The sequence below is a fragment of the Jaculus jaculus genome, chromosome 5, assembly GCF_020740685.1.
Source record: "Jaculus jaculus isolate mJacJac1 chromosome 5, mJacJac1.mat.Y.cur, whole genome shotgun sequence".
NCBI lineage: Eukaryota > Metazoa > Chordata > Mammalia > Rodentia > Dipodidae > Jaculus > Jaculus jaculus.
The window spans coordinates 52,750,265-52,765,661 of NC_059106.1; the positions used below are offsets into that span (position 1 = coordinate 52,750,265).

General features: G+C 51.1%; 1 protein-coding gene and 1 pseudogene across 2 annotated transcripts in view; both read right to left on the bottom strand.

Annotated features, from left to right (window-relative positions):
• Positions 1-11,499, bottom strand: part of Tmco4 (transmembrane and coiled-coil domains 4) — a 98,306-nt gene extending 86,807 nt beyond the window's left edge. The window contains exons 1-2 of one of the 2 annotated variants that reach the window (XM_045149779.1): positions 11,425-11,490; positions 3,657-3,801 (exon numbers count right to left, since the gene is read on the bottom strand). The gene's annotated coding sequence lies outside the window, so the exon portion shown is untranslated. Of the gene's footprint in view, positions 1-3,656; positions 3,802-11,424 lie in introns of both variants that reach the window. The other variant, XM_045149780.1, reaches the window with a different exon arrangement.
• Positions 200-292, bottom strand: LOC123461237 (annotated as a pseudogene).
• Positions 11,500-15,397: the final 3,898 nt, after the last annotated feature.

Genomic DNA, 15,397 nt, shown 5'->3' on the forward strand with positions numbered 1-15,397 from the left:
CTAGACTTTATTTATATTTTATTAATACCATTATTATTTTTTGTTTTTTTTTTTTTTTGACACGTGTCATTTTGTGTATCTGGCTTTCTATGGGTCCTGGGTAATCAAACTCGAGTCATTAGGCCTTATGGGCAAGCACCTTAACTGCTGAATCGTCTCTCCAGCCCATGGTTTTTATAATTTTTATTAACTGTGAGCTAAGAATATGGAATGCCTCATGAATTTCCATGTCATCCTTGCACAGGGGCCATGCTAATTTCTGGATCCTTCCACGTGCTGCTGAAACGAGCACTTCATCTTATACTTTGAGACAGGCTCTCTGGCTGAAGCTAGAGCTCACCAACGCAGGCCGACCTGCCAGCCCCAGCCCCAGGGCTTCTGTCTCTGGTTCCCCAGCACTGGGGCAGGAGCCCAGACACAGGCCGCCACAGCCAGCATTTACGTGGAAGCTGGGGACCCCGACAAGACACGCATGTTCGTGAGGTGAGCACCTTACTCTCTGAGCATCTCCCCAGCCCACAGCGTTCCAGTTGAACAAACATGCTCCACACTGTTCTTGGTCCCCAAATTTGTTCCCATGCAGCGCAGCAAAAACATTTTTCTCATTTTCAAAATATTACCTGTGTAAAAGAATTATCTGCATCTGTCTGCAACTAGTATTTCAGTCACTTTCAAAACAATCCTGATGTAGTTAAAAGCAACATTTTTTTTTGTTTGTTTTCCCGAGGTAGGGTTTCACTCTAGTCCAGGCTGACCTGGAACTCACTATGGAGTCTCAGAGTGGCCTCGAACTCATGGTGATCCTCCTACCTCTGCCTCCCGAGTGCTGGGATTAAAGGCGTGTGCCACCATGCCGGGCCCAAAAGCAACTTTTTTTTTTTTTTTTTAACAGTGGATTACAGTTTACAAGGTATTTTCCAACCTATCTAAATCTCACAGGAACATGTGAGCTTAAGGTGATCATGGAGCTGGAAGACTCCTTCAATGACTGAGGGATGGGCGCCCAGAGGCCTGACAGCTTTCCCTGTCTTGCACAGTTAGGTGAGCAATGAGATCCAAGTCAGACTTTTGATTCCAAACCTTATGTCTTTTCCTCAGCAGCATGGAGCTGTCCCTTCCTTTGTTTCAAGATGGAGAAACTGAGGCTCAGCAGGCTTAAGACCTTCACCAAAGTCACCAGCAAGTTGGGCCCTCTGGGGGTTGCTTGAGGAACTCAAAGTCTGAGGTACTGCGGATCTGCCTGACCCCAGGCTCAGGCCACAGCATGGAGGTGGGGGAAAGGGGCACATAAAGTATGGCATGAAGACCAGTGTCCGGGCGCTGCTCACCACCCCGCCAGCAGGCCCGGCAACCCCCACTGTATTTAACCGAGCCCGAGTGTCATTTGGAGGCTGTGGAAATTGCTGGTGTCTGGGGAGCCCCTGTGAGGCCTCAGTTCAAGAATAAGCAGCGATGTGATCAGAGAAACCATGTGCCAGCTTGCTGCTAACCACAGGGGAGGAGGGGGCCTGCTAAGCACTCAGGAGGCCCAGGTCAGGCCAAACTCATTCGCTCCTTCCTCGCACTGCATCGACGATCCCCTGTCAAGCATTCTCTGCACTGGAGCCCAGTGGCTTTTTCGGTCCTATACACCAATCTCCTCACTCACCTACTCATAAGCTCCCAAAGACCTCCCCCACCAGGCAAAGTCCCCAGACCCGGTGACTCACAAAGTCCCGCTTGCCCCCGCCCTGCCTGCTACGGAATCCCATCCGTGCCCATCCGCGTCTCGTCTACCACAACCCAGCCGCCAGCCCCAGCTGCCTTTGTGTTCTATTTTTTTTAATTTTTTATTTATTTATTTGAGAGCGACAGACACAGAGAGAAAGACAGATAGAGGGAGAGAGAGAATGGGCGCGCCAGGGCTTCCAGCCTCTGCACACGAACTCCAGACGCGTGCGCCCCCTTGTGCATCTGGCTAACGTGGGACCTGGGGAACCGAGCCTCGAACCGGGGTCCTTAGGCTTCACAGGCAAGCGCTTAACCGCTAAGCCATCTCTCCAGCCCTGCCTTTGTGTTCTTAAAGATGCAGGCTGGTCCCTCTTCCGAGCCTCCGCACCTGCTGCTCACCCTGTCTTGAACTCCCTGACTGTCGCATCTGACCTTAGCTTGAATGTCACCTCCTGTGGCCGCCTTGCTTGATCACCCAAGCTAGGAGGGTCTCTGCTACCTTGTCCCAGAACTCCCCCACTTCCTCCCTCACTCCTTTCTTCCTTCCCTTCCTTTTCTTCCCTCTTCCTCCGTCCTTTTCTCTTTCCTCCTATCTTCCTTTGCTTCCTTCTTTTTGTCTGTGTATATTTGTACACTTGTGCCACTTTTTGCAGTGGGCTCACACGGGTGGCTTGGGATTTGAACCTGGGCCAGCAGGCTTTGAAAACACCTTTGATCCCTGCTTCTCTATGTTAATACTGCTTATTAATACCTCAATGAAAATGTGTTTTTCCACACTGGCTGACTTGTGCACACACTCAGAATGTAAGCATTGGGGCAGGCCCCTGGTGGCTTCCTCATTGCTGTGCCCACAGCTTCCTATGTAGGCACCAAACAGAACCTGCTGATGAAGAGGCTGCCATCCTGGCAGGAGGCAGGCAGTAATATGCCAACACATAATAATAACTATAGTCAAGAAAGTCGGCAAGGTGGTAGAGGTAAGCAGGGGAGGAACCTTCATGACGGTCCATTGAAGAGTCCAGGAAATGCTGGGTGGAGATGCTGTGGTTAGCACAAGCGGGCAGGGTGAGGGGAAAGGAACGGGGAGAAGGGAGCTGTGTGGATGGATCAGAGGGAGGGGGCCGCCCACAGAGAACAGGACAGAACGAGGGGGAAAATAGCCAACAAAATGGACCATGACAGAGGAGCCCGCCATGTAGGAACATGAGAGATGCAAGGATACTAAGAGGGATCTGGACTCGGGAAGGGAAGGCTTAGGTTGAGCCCTGAAGGGCAGAGTGAGTTGGACTGGGGTGAGTGGAGAGGAAGGGCATATCCTGGGCAGAGGGGGCAGCATGTAGTAAGACCCCAATGGGTCTTAAAGAGGGACCAAGGTTTTGAAGAACCAAAGACATGTCCCGGGTAGCCAGGGCACAGCCAATGAGGGGGCAGGCACGGAGGGTGACCGGGATGACCTGAGGCTGTGGGGAGCTGCCACACTGACACCATGCAGGGCCCAGTGCTTCAGGGAAGGCACTTTGTCTGCAAATGCAGTGGCCGTGCAGGGAAAGGGGTGAGGGGACATGGGGCTCCCCACCACTAGTTCCATAACTTCCCATGAGTCTATAATCATTGTGACATGCAATTAAAAAAAAAACAAACCAGTAGGATGACACTACAGAGAAACTTAAAGGTCTTTTCTTAAGGCTGAAGTTAACTGTAAATAGTCTTCTCTGTTTCAAGTTAACCAGTTATTACTTTAATAAACTTGTACTGGCACCTACTAAGTACCAGGCTACCTGCGGGGGATGCAACATGGATAATGACAAGACAGACAATGACTCCCCTCACTCGGGGGGGGGGGGGCACATGCTAGTGAGAGACAGGCAATAAAGACGGAAGCTGGGAAATAAGACTGCAAAGTAATGGTGAGAGGCTGCAGAGAAAGAAACCTTTGATAACCTTACCTAGCTTTGGAGAAGCAACTGCGGGCCGCCCCTCTAAGTCCAAGGACTGACTGTAGAGCCTCTCTTAGTTCTTCAAAGAAATATGCAAATTGCTCTGAGGGCACAAACCAGAAAAACCAGCCCATGGGTCCGCAGGGTGTGGAACCTGGAGCAGAGGGCGAAGGAGTTGTTAGCTCTGGGCTGCACACTTGCCTGGGCCTGCAAATGAACTCTAAATGCATGCACCACTTTGTGCATCGGGCTTTATTTGGGTACTGGGGAATTGATCCTGGATCATTAGGCTTTGCAAGTGCCTTAACCACTAAGCAATCTCTCCAGCCCTCAGACCTTTTCTCAATAAATAAATAAGGTGGACAGCCACTAAGAAAGACACCCAACACTGACTTCTGGCCTCCACACACATGTGCACATGTGCCTGCACTCACACATGTACACCTCTGCACATACAAACATGCACACACCATACATGCACACATGAGCCAGAAAGCGCTTATTTGAAGGAAACACATTGAAATATCCATGATTGGGCTGGAGGGATGGCGTAGCGGTTAAGACGCTTGCCTGCAAAACCAACGGACCCAGGTTCAATTCTCCAGTACCCATGTAAAGCCAGACACACAGAGTGGCATATGCATCTGGAGTTTGTTTGCAGCGGCTAGATGTCCTGGTGCACCAATTTCTCTCTATCTGCCTCTTTCTCTCTCTCAAATAAATAAATAATACAATATTTTTTTAAAAGAAATATCCATGATCTCTGTCTCTTGGGTATGAGGCTGAAGGACTAGAGGAGATTGATGTCTGCTCAATTTTGGGGAATTTTTTGAGCATGTTCTCTCAGGGGCTTAGAGAATGGGGAAAGATATGTTAAAAATAACAATTCCGCTGCTAGGTCCTCAGAAAAGGAGTGTTTTAGGTCAGAAAGTTCTAGCCCCATGAGACCCAGCCAGCAATGGGGCTGAGGTCACAGTTAAATTCCTTCACTTGACCAACAGGTCTCGTAAGTAACAACATGGACAAGGGTTGGTCCAACAGGAAGAAGTGATCCTCAGGCATCCACGCCGTGGGAGGGGAGACCATGGCTCCAGGTCTGGACTGCTGCCCACCTTCCTCCTAAGGAAAGTGGGGTGTACATGTACACTACTCCCTGAATCATGCACATTAGTCCACGGGGGTTTCTAGCCCTTGATGTGGTTTGGGGTCAGGATGTAGCCCAAAGTTAAATGGGGGTTCTCAAGTGTGTCTGAGAAGCCACTTTGATTCTGGGAGACTGCTGGATTCCTGTGGCAAGAAAGAGATGCTGCTGGTCACAGTTCCTCTGTGCCCTTGGTGTCTCTTATTTACGAGGCTGGGCCAGTAGCACCGAGGCCAGGAGGTTATAATGGAGAAAATAGCTCTACCTTCCTCCTGAGGGTCCGGTCTCTTTCTGAAGGGCTGTGACAACCCCTGAAGACTCCAAGCAAGGCCCAAAACTCCAAGCAAGGCCCAAGTTTAACTCAGAAGGCCTCATGGTGCTGGGAAGAAGTGACAGGAGTGCTCAGCACTGCAGTATCTCTATCACACCTTCCAAGGCTCAGGGTCCATTGCGAAAAAGGTGGTGGAAAGAATGTAAGAGCCAAAGGAAGGGTAGGACTCCTTACAGTGTGCTCCTCCAGACACAAAATGGCCTGGATATCCATGATTCACAGTGCCTGACACTGCCTACACAAGACCATCATAATAGGAGGAAAAGATGATGACATCAAACTAAAAGAGAGACTGATTGAGAGGAGGAGGGGATATGATGGAGAATGGAGTTTCTAAGGGGCAAGTGGGGGGAGGGAGGGCATTACCATGGGATACTTTTTACAATCATGGAAGTTGTTAATAAAAAAATTTATATATATATATATGAATTCAAAAAACAAAAGCAAAAAAACAACAATTGGGAAATCTACACGTACAGGTTAAGAACCACCCTGCCCATAGCGAGGACCTGCAGCCCAAAGCCACAATGGACAGGAATGGTTCTGGAAAGAGACCTCATTCTGTTCTTTTAACAATTCAGACTTTTGTCGAGCTAGTCACGTTATCCATCACCAAAGAAAATGCTAGCTGAAGCCCTTTTGTTAGCCGTGGGGTTGAGAGTCCCAGCGTCACCCCACGGTCCTCAGCCCTAAAAGAACCAGTGGTGGGTACTCAGAGGTCATTTGTTCACTGGCTGTACAGACAACGCAGTGGGATTTCTTCTTGAGGCAAGGAAATATCTCAAAGCCAGTGCTGAGGAAGAAATCGGGTGTGGTTAGTTCCATGGTCTAAATGTGTCCAAACTCAGGCTGGAGACATGGCTTAGCAGCTGGGGTGCTTGCCTACAAAGCCTAATGACCCTGGTTCGATTTCCCAGGACCCACGTAAAGCCAGTTGCACAAGGTGGCGGACACATCTGGAGTTCATTTGCAGCAGCTGGAGGCCCTGGCGCGCCCATTCTTTCTGTCAGTCTTTCTTTCTCTCTCTGCTTGCAAATAAATAAATAAAACAAAAAGATCCTTTCCAACACGAGGAGCTGTAGAGCCAGAAACCTTCAAGGTTTATTAACTGAAAGGTAACACGCACACACAATTATGAGATGCTTCTAGAAGTGAAGACTCCAGGCCACCTCCCTGCCCATGCCCTATCCTCAGGGTATCATTCAGTCTACACTTCTATCTCAACGTCTAAGTAGGAGCCAAAAGTAAGTAAAGCACATACTAGGAGGTATCCATGGTAACAGTTCCAACACACAAGAAATCCGATGGTTTTGGGACAAGCACATTATATTATACACTAGAAGAAAAAGAAGATGTTGGCCCGAAGGAAAAAGGTGCCACCCTCCCTCCCGTCAGCAGCCTGGGGGTGGCCAGGAAGGTAGGTGAGTAGCGCGTCAGGCTCTGTGACGCATGTGCCTACTTGCCATTGCACCACTCCTCCCCTGCCAGGGCCCAGGCACGAACCATCTGTCTCTCTCTTGTGGGCCAAAGCATGGGCCTCCTCGTCAGTGCCCCGCCTCACTGGTCCTCATCCGAAGCTGTTCATCATGTGGCATCAGGACAGCCCCAGTCCTTTATTTTATTATTATGTTTTGTTTTTTCAAGGTAGGGTCTCGATCTAGTCCAGGCTGACCTGGAATTCACTATGGAGTCTCAGGGTGGCCTCGAACTCACGGCGATCCTCCTACCTCTGCCTCCCGAGTGCTGGGATTAAAGGCGCGCACCACCACGCCTGGCAGTCCTTTATTTTTTACTTTTACTTATTGCTACGCCCCTCGTCCATCCAGCCCTTAGCCATACAGAACTCCAGGGCCACGGGCCCAGCAGCATTCCGGACTTGGACCCCAGTTTATCCTGTTCTCTCCCTTTTGGTCCCCATGCCCAAGAGGGACCCTTTTACAAAAGCAGAGTTTGATAACAAAATCCACCAAGAGTTCACGAAGGCCTACGGCCACCATCCCATTTCCGCCACCACCTTACTAGAAAGAGACGGTCGCTCTCCCCCACCCAGCAGGTGAGAAAGCCCATTCTCACCGAAGGTCATGGTTGGCAAGAGTTAGTCCCACGGCGCCCTTCAAATCTGGCGGGGAAGAAGCTCAGGGCTTGTTTGCCTTGCATAGGCAGCCCTAGGGTCCTCAGTACTCACGTGCTTTCCCAGAGCTCACACAAGGCCTGCTGGTCCCCATCTAGGTTGCCCCACCTCCAGTATAATGGCCAGTGGCTTATGTGCCTGCCTCTGTGGTGGCGAGGGCCAGGGCGAGGGTGGCTGGAGCCCAGAGCGTCCCAACGCTCCTGAGAGAGCAGCATTCACCCCAGCCCTACCGCCCCAAACCCACACCTCGCCCTGGATGACCTTTCTTAACTTCGTCACCTCCCGAGGACAATGCATTATGTCTTTGTTTCTTCAAAGTCTCGCACCAGGACAAGAGAAAGCTCCACAGGGCAGTGTTATTTAATTTATCTGGGCTGGAGAGATGGCTTAGTGGTTAAGGTGTTTGTGTGCTAAGCCTCAGGATTTAGGTTCAATTCCCCAGTACCCATATAAGTCAGATGTGCAGAGTTCGTCTGCAGTGGCTAGAGGCCCTAGTGTGCTCATTCTCTCTATCTGTTGCCTCCTCTCTCTCCAATAAATACATAAAAATAAAATTTTAATTAATTATTTATTTATTTGCGTGCCTCTGTGTGTGTGTGTGTGTGTGTACATGTGTGTACATGTGCACACATATACCAGGGCCTCTTGCCACTGCAAACAAACACCAGATGCTTGCACCACTTTTGGCTTACGTGAGTGACTTGGAAATTGAACCTGTTGCAAGCAAGGGCTTTAAACCGTTAAGCCATCTCCCCAGTCCCGGGCGCACTGTTTTTCATGTCCTGTTCCCTGAGGCTCCCTGGGACAACAGGAGGATCGGAGAAGGCACTCCTCCCTGGGTGCTGAACAAAGGAGTGAGCATCTATGTTCCCAGCTGCGGAATGCCCAGCCTACCACTGGGAGGGGCACTGCAGTTTATGTAAAGTGAGGTCCCCTGGCTCAAGAGGTACTTCCTGTCGACAGATTTCATCACTAAGCACATCCGGAACAGACTCACATTGGGTGGAAATTAATCCCAGCAAGGAAGGGCTAACACAGATCCCCAGGGATTTGTGGCCTGCTCATTTGGAAGGGCAAATCTCCATGAGGCTAAAAAGTGTGTAACAATGAGGAAGGCAGAGGTGTTTATCAGGCAAAGGAGGGGTGGCCCAAGGAGGTGGGGGCAGAGAGCCTGGGCATGGAGGATTATTAATAAAGTGCTTAGAGCTGGACTGGAGGCCAAGCCAGGTATAGGCAGAGGACCTTAGGGTCCACATTCCAGGTTTTTGCTCTTAACCTTGAAAACACAGGAAGCCATGCAGGTTAGGGTGGCACCGTGGCATAGGTCTAGCTGCCAATGGAGGAGGGCTAAGTGGAAAGTGGACTGGATTTTCCTCTCAACCCCTCCCCGTGCCAGCTTCTACCTGCTACATACAACAGGGAAGCCCGGCCCCCACTCCTCTACCCAACAGTGCTTACAAAACACTCAGGGCTGGGCATGTGGGTTGGTGGGTAGAGCGCCTGCCTAGCATGCATGAAGTCCAGGCTTCCACCCCCAGCACTGCATTAACAGGATGTGGTCGTGCATGCCTGCAACCCGAATGCTTCTGAAGGTGGAGGCAAGAGGATCAGAAGTTCAAAGTTATCCTCAACTACACAGGGAGTGTGACACTAGCCTGGGGCTACAAGCATAAACAAGACCCCAAGGCGTATAAAAAGACTGGTAATCAAAGCTCTGGAGCTTCTCAGGCTCCACATCGGCTGGTCCACCCTTCTGAGCACCCCTGCCCACCCCTTGTACCTGTTTAGGGAGATGGTTCAGTTCAGGCTTATGAGAACTTCTCCAGGCCCCACCTTCGTGGGAACTATAGGAACCCAAAACAGTCTGGGCCCAGAGCCAAGGGCTCCCGGGGTGTCAGACACACTGGCCTGCTTAGTTCCTTTGGTCCACTGCCAACCTAGCAGACAGGTATTTTACAAATGAGGGGATGGATTCTCTCCAGAGAGGTCACAGCTCAAGGCCACTCAGGAACCACCACCCAGAGGCTGAGCCTGCCTGTCTGACAGGAGCCTGAAGGGTGTGAAACACGGAAATGCTGAGCGTGAGGCCTGTATTCTGTTTCCAGACCTGGAGGGGGCCTCAGCCTGGAACTCGGCCACCCCTGCTTCTGCCTCTAAGGTTTCTTCACTGGAAGCAGAAGCAGGCTATCCAGTCACTGGAGCTGCTAAAGAAATAGACCCTTACTTACTTGAGGTGTGGTCAGGGGGTAGAGTGTGTGTTGACTATACATTGGGGCTTGAGTTTGATCCCCAGCACCCGCAATAAACAATAGTTTTTATTTACACCTGACTTGGCACAGGCTCAGATATAGGCTATAATTTATTTAACTGGCCTGGAAGGAAAGTGGACATTCTAAAGAGACGTTCGTGTCCTTTCCTTTGGCTATCAGACTATTGAAGAATGAACCTCAAGAAAGTGGAATTTCTCCCAGGAATCTTGCATTATGAAAAAGAAAAGGTCAAAGCCTAGTACCAGTCAGAAAGGAATCTTGTCTCCCCTCAGAAAGAGATTTCACATGGCCTTGGTAACTTGCCTGACTACCTTGCAGGAGAGACAGATGCCCAGACAGGACGGGCAGGACCACACCTTAACGACTACTTAGCCGCGCTGAACTCTGTTGCTCTCTTTCAACTCAAACTTCATTTCAGGATCCCAAAGATGGAGTAGGGAGGGGGTGTCACTGGATTTCATTGTCTCTTGTCCCAACGTGGCCACATCGAATACATCTCCTTTTCCTGTGTTTCACTATGCATTTGGCTCTTTTAGTCGGCTTATTGAGGAAGGGTGGCGAGCCTGGTATGTTAAGGCTGCCAAAGCACATGTTCTCCCCCAACTCCCGTAACATTAACACTCTGCTTTTACTATTTACAAAGCATTCCAGTAGCCTCGTCAGTGACAGGAAGTTGGTACCGTGGATTCCTGTTGAATGACAAGGAAATGGAGGCCCAGAGAAGTCGAGGGAGGCAATGAAGGTCAAACAGAAAAGAAGTGGCAGTATCCGGCTTTCTACTGGTCTCTGAGGTCCTCGGTTCCTTGAGAGCATCTCTAGGACAGTTCCCTACACACTAACACCAGGCTACCAGAAGCATCTTCAAGAGGCCCAGAGGTTCTGAGCCTTGGTGCTGTTCTAACATTATCTGAGGAGGGCTCCATTTCCCGCCTTCTCCAGTGGTCTTTACACTCCGGCCAAACCCCTGCAGACCGCGGGATGGTGTTTCACCCCCCATTCAGGCCTGTACTCCAGGAGACAGACTTAGCACGTTCGCTGATGCGCCTAAAGCAGTGCGCGCACATGCACACCCAGGAGACGCTCAAAGCCGAACAGGGATTTACGTTTTCTGCCGTGTACTGTAACTATTCCAAGTTAGGGGAAAGAGCCATAAACTGTTCCCTTCTACTTTTGACGTGGGCAGTAGCCCAATCCAGACGTCGATCCAGCCTTGCTCTGCAACCTTTCTGTGTCATTCCCGCGAAGGACAGAGAAAGGGCATCTTGCGAGCCATCTCTACCTGACACAGCTCACCCTGGTTTCTTTCCTTTTCTTTTTTGCCCTAAACTAAACGCATGGTCCTGAGAAATACCACCTCTCTGTCCCCAGCCTCAGTTTACCTAACTATAAAATCTCCAAAATCAATAGCAGGAAATCCCTCGGTCCTGTGAGTGGTAGCAGCGGGGGGGGGGGGGGGGGGGGGAGCCACGCCCTCCGTCACAGTGGAGTGGGGGGCTGGACTTCACCCCCACTTCCCAGGTCCCCCATGCCCTGTGGGAACCGAGTCTAGAGTCCGCCAAGAGCCTGGGGCCGCCTGGGCAGAGAGGGAAGGAGCTGGGGCGCCTGGATTCCCCAAGGCGCAGAGGGGCGCAGGGACACGCGGTGACCCTGGGTGACCTTGGGCAGGACCTTTTTCCTCTCCACCCAAACTGCCCCCCCCCCTTTACCGGGGTAGACATTGGGTGCCCAGGGCTGGAAGACGGGAGATGCCCGTGTGCTCCTCCGGGCCTCAGTTTCCCCGCTCGCCCGCCCGCCCGATTCCTAAGAGCACTTCCGCATCCGAAGCGCAGCGGCCGCCGGGGGCGCCATCAGCATCCGCGGGGTGCGGGGCGGCGGGGAGCCCGGAGGCTCCGGGGTCCGCTTACCTGGAGGCTGCGACGGCGACAGCGACCCGGGCGGCCCGGACGACCCGGCTCTTCCCGCGAGCCCGGCGCTCCCGGCCCGCCCTCGCTCAGCCCAGCCGGTCCCGCCCGGTCCCGCCGCCTGCGCAGCGCCCCGGATCGCGCCGGGCCTTCCGGGATCGGCTCGGGGGCCCCGCGGCTTCCAGCGCCGCTGCGGAGCCCCCGGGCGGCAGAAGCGGGGCGCACGAGGCCGCCCCAGGCTCGGATTCCGCCGCAGCGGCTCAGCTGGCAAGGGGAGGGCGCGCAGCCACCGAAGGGGACGAAACCGTTCTCGGCCTTCCTCGTTCTCGCTGGAGGGATTGATTCCAACTCAACAGCCTCTGGGCCTGAGGCTTTTCGGGCCCAGGCCTCCTGTTTTCTTTGGGGTGTATTTCTGGCTGCCATTGCCGTGAAGCCTACCTGGCCACCGAACACATTAAAGCCATTGACCCAAAATGTATTAAACACCTACTGTGTGCCAGGCACTGTTCCAAGGGCTGTGAGATTCACATCTGAGGCTTCCAAGCCTGTTTTTTTTTTGTTTTTCAAGGTAGGTTTTCACTTTAGCCCAGGCTGGCCTGGAATTCACTAGGAGTCTCAGGATGGCTTCGGACTCAAGGCGATCCTCCTACCTCTGCCTCCTGAATGCTGGGATTAAAGGCGTGCGCCACCACGACCGGCTCCAAGCCTGATTTTTTAATATAGTCTTAATTTTTATTTATTTACACATGTGCGGGGGGGGGGGGACATGCCAGGGTCTCTTTTTTTTTGAATTTTTATTAACATTTTCCATGATTATAAAATATATCCCATCATGCCAGGGTCTCTTGCTACTGCAAACAAATGCCGGACACACTTGACATTTTTATTTTATTTTATTTATTTATTGGTTTTTCGAGGTAGGGTCTCACTCTAGCCCAGGCTGACCTGGAATTCACTATGTAGCCTCAGGGTGGCCTCGAACTCGTGGTGATCCTCCTATCTCTGCCTCCCGAGTGCTGGGATTAAAGGCATGTGCCACCACACCCGGCTTCTATTTTATTTTCTTAATATTTTATTTATTTAAGAGAGAGAGAGAATGGGCGCCCCAGGGCCTCCAGTCACTGCAGACGAATTCCAGACACATGTGCTAGCTTGTACATCTGATTTTAAGTGAGCACTAGGGAATCGGACCTGGGTCCTTTGGTTTTGCAGGCAAGCACCTTAACCGCTAAACCATCCCAGCTCCCAAGCCTGGTACATATATATATATATTTATTTATTTATTTGAGACAGACGGACCGAGGGGGAGAGAGAGAATGGGCGCACCAGAGCCTCTAGCCACTACAAATGAATTCCAGATGCATGCGCCATGATGTGCATCTGGCTAGTATGGGACCTGGAGAATCGAACCTGGGTCCTTAGGCTTCACAGGCAAGGAGGGCTTCAACTGCTAAGCCATCTCTCCAGCCCCAAGTGTTGGTATTATAAACATGACCTGTGCCTAGAACATCCAGTCTTTTTTGTTTTGTTTTGGTTTGGTTTGGTTTTAGAGGTAGGGTCTCTAGCCCAGGCTGACCTGGAATTCGCTATGGAGTCTCAGGGTGGCCTCGAACTCACGGCGATCCTCTTACCTCTGCCTCCCAAGTGCTGGAATTAAAGGCGTGCGCCGAGCAAACCTGGTATATTTTAATCGTGGTGTTTATCACTGTGAAATTCTTTATTTTCCTGTTTGCCAGTTTACAATCTGTCTCCCACTGAGACTGTGCCCTCCCTACCCCAGGAGAGAGAGCATGAGAATGGGAACACTAGGGCCTTTTGCTGTTGCAAACTGCAGATACATGTGCTACTTTGTGCAACTGGCTTACGTGGGTACTGGGGAATTGAACTGAGGTCAGCAGGCTTTGGAAGCAAGCACCATTAACCACTGAGCCATCTTCCCAGCCCTCCTAAGTAGAACTTTAAAGCACCACGGCTAAAGTCCCCAGTGCCTCATTCCCTGCTGTGTGCCAACCTCAGGGATTGTGCAGAGCACTTACTTGGTAGAGGGATCTTGTTGCCCTGCAACCTGTGAATTTTCATCACACCCATTCTGCAGGAAGGAAAGAGGGCTCTGGCCTCTGCAGAACCGATATCACTGAGCTAATGAGTGCCACAGTGGGCATATGAATCACCATGGCCTCAAAGGCCACTGCAGGCAGTCTGGTACTGTGAGTGGGAATGGTATGGGCGGACTGATCAGAGGCCAGCATTCCAGCTGGGGAGGGGAGTTTGTGAGTCATGCTTCAGGCCTCCATCTCCTCATCTCGCCACTGGCCAGTGAGGGTTATTGTGAGGTTCTAATGGGTCAGTCAGGAGAAGACTTCAGAGACATCAGGGTTCTAGCTGAGTTTGTGGGCCTTGCTAAGAAGGGATATGAGTCATACTGAAGTGGACACAGCAGAAAACTTCCAGCTGCCCTTCTTCACTCCATGTCTGGGGGCCATTCCCAGTCACACTGGCCTTGTGGACCCAGGTGCAGTTGTGCACAAGGGCTTGCCCGCAAGCTTCTGGATGATTCTCCTGTTTCCACCTCCCTTCTTGCCCTAGACACACTGGGATTACAGACACTAGCACTAGGGCCTCCATGTCCATATGGGGATGTCCACAGTGCTCCTGGTCCCAAGATGCACCCAGGAAACGGGGTGGGGAGTGGACTTAAGCCTGACCGTGGCTCAGAAACACTTGTCCTTATGAGGCTTGTAGTTCTTTAGGCCGATCTGCAGCTCCACCGTCTCTAGGAACTTGAGGTGCTGGTTGCTGGGCTTTCTCTCTTTCTTTCTCTCTCTCCCCCCACCTCTCTCTCTCATACATAAATAAATGAAAAAGAAAGAAAGAAAGAAAGAAAGAAAGAAAGAAAGAAAGAAAGAAAGAAAGAAGTCCTCAATTTCATACGGATTGGCTTCACCTATGGGAAATCCTCCCATGTGAGGTGGGAAGGCAGTTACCAGCCAGCCTGGCCTCTTTCACCAGTCACTGGAATGCATACTTCCAGTAGGAAGGCCTCTTTCTGCTATGACCAACGCAGGTGCTGGAGTCATAACACTGAGGATTTACAGAACATAAAACCCAGGGTAGATGATTCCAGAACTGGAGCGGGAACCCATGGATGTCAGAGAGGATTTAAGCTCTTTTCCTTCATCCTCAGCATGACGTCTGTCACTGAGTCATTCTGTGGACCTGAGATGGCAGCCTGAGCTCCAAGCACCCTATTCTTTGACAATTGTGTTAAAAAGCCAGAAAGAAGAGAAAACAGGGTTCCCTGAGCATCCGGACTAGGGAAAGGCCTGCTTTTGTATGCTCGAGGTAGGCTTGCGGTGATTTGCACAGGAATTTGGGGGCTTGGGAAGTCATCCCCTTGTTCCTTTAGACCAGTCTCCACTGGGATGGGTGTGGCTGAAGAAGGTCAGAGCGGAACCCTTCAAAGGCCCCTGTAAGAGACCTCTGAAATTTCATGATTATTTTTCAAAAAATTTTTATATTTATTTGCAAGGAGAGAAAGAGAGACACACACACACACACAAAGAGAAAGTGTACATGGATGGTCCAGAGCCTCTTGCTGCTGCAAATGATAGATGCATGTGCCACTTTGTGCATCTGGGCTTTATGAGGGAGTTGAACATGGGCCAGATGGCTCCAAATGTCATGTTTCTATGGATTAAGGCGGGAGGTTGACTAGCTGCCCTGCTGTACTCCCCAGTATAAGCTCAATGGGGCTAAGGGTCTAATGTCTTGCCATCCCTGGTATTGTCCAGGACATAACCTAATGCCTGCTATATGGGAACTACATTATAATGGGTGGTGAATGGATGAATAGCACCATTCTGCACCCTATTACACAGGTATGGGTGCTGTTGGAGATCCGAGTCTAGAAGGGAAGGACTGAAGGAATTAGTCTCATCTGTAGCAGAGAAATAGCCCAGAACTATTGCCACTTCTT